This window comes from Lactuca serriola, chromosome 7, assembly GCF_051521515.1.
Source record: "Lactuca serriola cultivar US96UC23 chromosome 7, Lser_US96UC23_V15, whole genome shotgun sequence".
In the NCBI taxonomy this organism is placed as follows: Eukaryota; Viridiplantae; Streptophyta; class Magnoliopsida; order Asterales; family Asteraceae; genus Lactuca; species Lactuca serriola.
In genome coordinates, this window is record NC_136414.1 from 114,699,689 (window position 1) to 114,706,334 (window position 6,646).

A 6,646-nucleotide genomic window follows, 5' to 3' on the forward strand; every position below is an offset into this window, starting at 1 on the left:
CATGTTTAACTTTGTAACACGTGTTATGTCTAAGCTACACAACAAACGCTACATTTCCCATCCTTCTCTATGTTGTCTCAACTCCCAAGTGTCTGCTTTCTTCCCATAGATTCTTTGTTTTGGATAAAAATCCAAACATTATAGAATATCCAATACGATCCAAACTTGAGGATAGTACCACTAGCATAGCATGTGATACGACCTATTTGAGATGGTCAATCTCCAAGCAAAAGTTAAACATGAAGGAAATAGATGTGAGGCAATTTTTCCGTGTACTTTCTTTAAAACAATTACATTATTATCTAAAGAAAAATAAATGAATATCTTAGAATTAAGGAACAAAAAACAGCTAAACTGGAATTAAACAAAAGAAACCAAGGCTACTGGCCCTATTATTGTGCCTGGAAAGAGTACTCGTGGAGGAGAGGTCCTCTATCTTGGACTTGGTCTTTGTAGCCGTTAATCTTCATATTGACTGGGTCTTTGAGTGGAGCAATTTTCTGCATACTTTCTTCAAAACAATTACATTGTTAAATACTTAAGGAAAATAACTGGATATCCTAGAATTAAGCAACAAGAAATAGCTTAACTGAAAGGAAACTAAGGCTAGTGGCCCTATTATTGTGCCTGGAAAGAGTATCACTCGGAGAAGAGGTCTTGTATCTTGGACTTGGTCTTTGTAGCTATCAATACTAGGGGTGACAATCATATTGTGTTCGGGTTGGTGGGTATAGGGATGCCTATATCAATAAATACTAGGAGTGAAAATCGTGTCGTGTTTGGGTTGGAGGGTCGTGGTTGAGGTTCGAATAGTAAAGTGTGCATGGATGCAATCACTTGTTTTTGTATGAGTAGATGAACGGTGCTGGATATTGCTTGTGAAGCCAATGGTTCTCCGGACAAGGTGATAGTTTGACCTTGATGTTGGACTGGGATTTGCAGTATCGAGAAGTCGTTATAACAGGCCCAACCGATTTTTTTTCAACCATTTAACCCTTTTATTTAAAACCATTTGTTTTTTTAACACCAATTTCACCCACAACATCTACTAATCAGCATCTTATTGAAGAACACATCAAGACTTCAAAATTATTTCTCTAATCAAGAGTTATTTAGAGATTTATTCAAGCTACAAATTATGATTCAAGACTTCTATCTTCTTGTTGATTTGAAGTGAAGTCATAAATGTTATAGAAATTATTTTGTGTTATTTTTTCTACCGGGCAATCCGTATTTGCAACCTCATACTTATGTTCCTCAGAACCTTCATATCCTTTGGTTTGTTTGGAACTTGTTTGATCAACAGCATGCTTACGATGTTTGATCTTTCTAAGGTTTGCATTTTTTACCTTATGTCTGGTTAAATAAGGCCTCATGACCACTTCCAGACCAAAGATCTTCGGATTAGAGGTCTAGACCTGTTTATTCCGACTCTGATTGACGAATCAATGCCCGTGCTTCAGAAGACAGGGTCTGCATTTTGGTTTATCAACAACTCTTCAGTTTAACATTATGAATTTTCAGCAACGGTTTATCAGATTTATTTTTCGGTGTTTGTTCAGTTCAACAAAAACATCACCAATCTACCTATGACCTGAAAATAATATCATTGTTTTTATGGATACAAGCTCACATCAAAGGGGAGCGTGCGATGACCCATCAGATCCGAGAGATTCTCATGCCCGATTTCATGACTTTTTTTTCTATCTTTATTGCATTTTGATAAAAAAAAAAATATGGTGAGAATCATTTGCCATCAACTGTGACTTTTAGAGTTTAGATTTTTGAAGAAATTTAGGAAAGGAGATCAATTAGTATTCAGATTAGTCTAACCAGTCTTGGTCTATTATCTATATATATGGTAATATTCGTGCTAATTGAAGTATGATTTTACACCTTATGAGTTGATAAATACTCAGGGGAAATATTGGAAAAGACTCCAGTTCTGGATTCAATTTTTTTAGGTATTTTCTACTCTGATTTGTTACAAGAAATCTTTGGATGTCTCATTTGTGTTAGCATCCATATAAGATTTTATGATTGTTCTAGTTTGGATTTTTGATATTTAAAAGACAGATTTTTTTGGTGATGCGACATTACACTGATTTTTGGCATTGACCTCTCTTCAAGATCCATATTATTCATTATTCGAGCTTTACTTTAGGATTCTTCACACTTTCAACATGTAATTCTTTTGAAGATTTTGGTGCATTATGATTTGAGATTAGAATGTTGAAGCCTTTGTGTGATTTAATTATGGGATCTTGAAACTTGATCAACTTGGATTATTGATCGGTAAAAATATTAGGATTTATTCTTCAACATCAGAGAAGCATAAGCAATAATGCTTAATAGACTTACGATTTCCGAGATTCTATTGCCCAGATCCCTAGACCACAACAACTTTAGTTTTTCCGAGATATCTCAGCGAGCCTGCCTATCGGATGTTCCACATTTTATCATTGCTTATTACCCTTATCATTTCCTAGCATTCAGGGAGATTGTTGGAGTAGGAATGCTCTATAATGTTGAGTGATAGTTAGAAAGGAATAGTTTACTGTATGAAAAATATATCCCCTAGTATATAAAGTGGAGATGTGGTAATTTGTTTTGTACGTAGACATTAGTTAGACTCACTTCTTAATCATTTGTACATAAAAAACTTCTTGATTATTCACATTCCTCACTAACCAATCGTCAAATGGGTTCTACATCTTGTATAATCTTTGTTACTAGGAGGGATTTGGGAGATTCTAGCCCTAATAGAGCCGTCGACGATATGGATAAGAATTACGGTGGGTTGGTAGTTTGGTGATAACTAGTATTTTTTTTTTCCAATCGTGAAGGTGGAGTTCAAAGGTAGATTTGTGGTGCTTAGAAGTGTCTCATCTGATGTATAGTTGTTGCCTTCATTATCTACAATTAAAAGGAACTATGGAGGGTTACATTTGTTCCCCGGTGAAATTTCTCCGGGCATCGAAAGCATAAGCCGATGACACAACTTTTTTGCAATGCTTCTGGGAGAGTTTTGTGAATGGTAAGGTTGTTGGTGTTTTGGTTGATGTCGATAATAGTTCGGTTGATGGTGATGGAGTTGGAGTGGTGGTTATAGGGATGAAAATAGAAAAGTTGAAGGGTCGGGGACTACTAGTGTATCATGGACTAAAACAGATGTTGTTGCTTTTGTACTTGATTAGCTTCGCGAGGGCGGTGGCTTGGTTAATATTAGTGGGTTGAAGGATGGCTAGTTCATGTTATATATTAGACCGTAATATGGAGTGGAAACAATTTAGTAATGCATCAGGAGGTAGTTTGATTACACAATTACTAAGTCGTTCAAACTCTGTACGCGTGGACAACGAATGTTTGGCAAAGCTTAAAAAGGGTGGATTGATGGTTGTCGTAGATTGAGGGTCCGTGTAACGTCCCATTTTCACAACCAAAATTTTTCATTTTTATTAAGGTAAAACTTTCCAATTTATAAATCCATTATTAAGAAAACCGTTTATTCCAAATTACATTTGTTAAAAGTCAGAGTATCATAGAAAATGCGAAATCCTCAATGCTGTTGATGAGTGTGTATAATCCCGCCTTCACCTTCCCATAGCCACCGATGATACCTGAAACAATAGACAAATGAATAACATATATAATCAAACATGTCAAGTCCAGTCAACCATCGGGTTGGAATACCTCGGGCCCAGTCAACCTCTGGGTCCAGTCATCATCGGGATGGAATACACCAGGTTGGAATGCCAATATATAGTAGGTCCAATCAACCATCGGGTTGGAATACCCAGGGTTTGTTGGCCTATCGCCTAACCCCAATCGCTCTTCCCAAGCCTCCGTGCCTTCAGCTTATAGCCGAACCACACCTGGTATCTTGAGCTACGACACAAAGAAGGACTGCCTCAACCCAAACCAAACACGACATGTCGACATATAAACAATCAGGATTAAGTAGGCACATAATACATGAAAACAACAATCATACAACTTACTACCGCCTACTAGTCCTCTCACAATATACAATCATGCTACCAGCTAACCTCTATAGAATGCGTAACCATAAGTAACCAGGGGTGAGATAGCCACTCGAATGACACAAAAAAGGACCGCCTCAACCCAAACCAAAGACGAAATGTCGACATATAAACAATCAGGATTAAGTAGGCACATAATACATGAAAACAACAATCATACAACTTACTACCTCCTACTAATACTCTCACAACATACAATCATGCTACCAGCTAACCTCTATAGAATGCGTAACCATAAGTAACCATGGGTGAGATAGCCACTCGAACAGATGATCCTACTCTAAAGCCACAACCAAACAAGAAACATGCAAGAGAGACTAGACCAAGAGTTCTCAGACTATCCTACATGACCACAGATAGTCCTTAAGGGCACTCCATAGATGATAATCAACAAGCACATATAACATACAATTCTACAGATTATTATAACAAAGCAACATACTTAATACTAGGAGACAGATCTAACATATCACTACAACATAGTATCATACTCGATACTAGAACACAGATCTAATAGGTCACTACAACATAGCAACATACTAAATATCAACAATCCAAGGAATGCATCGCCGTATATACTCAGAGGTGAGATAGTCACTCGGACATGTGATCATTCTCTAGAACCACAACCAAACAAGGAACATGTAAGAGATCTTAGATCAAGAGTCCTCAGTCCACCCTACATGACTATATACAGTCCCTAAGGCATCCCTTTACTAACAGATAACCAAGACTAGTGGGACAACATTGGTGCCTTCGACCTACGGTTACAATGAGGCGAAACTCACCTCGATATGCGTGTAGGTAACCACTGTAGCAACAAAGAACTCTACCATCTTCAACTTACTTCCAATCAACTATAGGAATATACTTGAGTCTAGACCCGATCACAGGTCATAGTCACCTGCAATAGTGACTACCTCACATGAAATGACAATTAGGGTTCCACATAAAATGACGATTAGGGTTAAGTAAGGACATTTAACCCATTAAGAACTTAATCACCTAAGGGTAGGACTGATTAAGGTCTGACTTAGTCACTCTCGGGTATAATAATAATCCAAACAATAGCCTAAATACGCGCCCGATCATTGTCCAAAATAGAGCTCCCGATTCTAGGGTTTTCCACATAAAATCATAACTAGGGTTAGTGTTCCAAACTTAACCCCTTAAGGACTTAATTCATTAAGTCCAATAATGCATTAAGTTAATCGTAGGGCATTACTTGTATAATGAAAGTTCAATTAACAGTTCAACACAGGTCCCGACAAAATTCCAAAACTAGGGTTTTCTTGACATTAGGGTTTTCTAAACTCTAATTAGGGTTTCCAACCCCAAAACATACCACTCGGACTAAAGTTAGATGCTTAGGAATTTTAATGTTTAGCAAGTCAGGCACGACCCACTGCCACCTCGGGGAGTGGTGGTTGGCGATGGGAGGCGACAACCACCACTTTTAATGGCAAGAGTTATAAATTGTTAAGCCAATATAATATCTAAAGCATTCCGATTCACATGAAACGTTAATCCAACACACACACACACACTCACGCATACAACCACCCGAGGTGGTGGCTGGTGGCAGTAGGACGGCGACAACCACCATGGTCGGCAACCATCGTGGGTTCCTATTTGATTTCCGGCAAACAAACACACATACACACACCGGCATATATTGAAACACGCACACACACATGCGGAAACACCTACAATGCAGCTGCAACCTCACCCTTGGTGGAGGACGACGATCGGATGGACGATGAAAGGGCAGTGACATGAAGCAGAGGCAGTGGCGGGGCTAACATTCGACGCTAGCGGCGACGATGCTACCAATTGGCGATACCGGTGGAGTGACAGACAACGAATCGGAGAAAAGAAGGCTGCACGAATGAGAACAACAACATTGAAGAGAATTGTTATCGAGATTATGATAGCAATTATGATTGAAATGATTGAAAAGTAAGAACACAACGAGTAAATATTAATCAGATCTTATATTGATGAAGACTGATTACAATGCTTTAAACAGAAAGAATACTCGAGTTTAAAAGCTCTTAAAAAAAATTCTTTCTACTTCTAACCTTAGTCCCTATTTATAGGAAACCTGAGTGTACAAAAAATATACTAAGTCTAGACCAATACGCTTCGCACAAAATATGACTTAGTAAAATAACTAACATGCGAAAACAAAGAAACAAAACATTTCGACTTTTACAACACTTAGACTCTACATTCTCCCCCTTTGTAAACAGTCGAAACTATTCAGTTCGTAAGATGTTGAATAGCTGAGTGCATTGTTCTTTGAATTTCAGAATACCAAGTAATTATCTTCTTAAGCTCCTTCTTGTCTCCTTCATTGTTCTTCTTGCAGTTATTCATACGAACAATAAAATTCGTATATTGCGAAGAAGTATATCTTTCAATTTCCGAGACCTTGAACAAAAATTTATTGGGCTTCCCTTTCGTATCCTTTCCTGCGAAAACCATTCCAAAAGGTTTCAGGAAGATTTCTCCATCAGCATACTTCCTTAACTCTGTTTGAGGTAAGGTTGATTCCCAAGCAACAGTAACTTTTCTTCCAAGACCCGCTGCAAGTTCTTCAT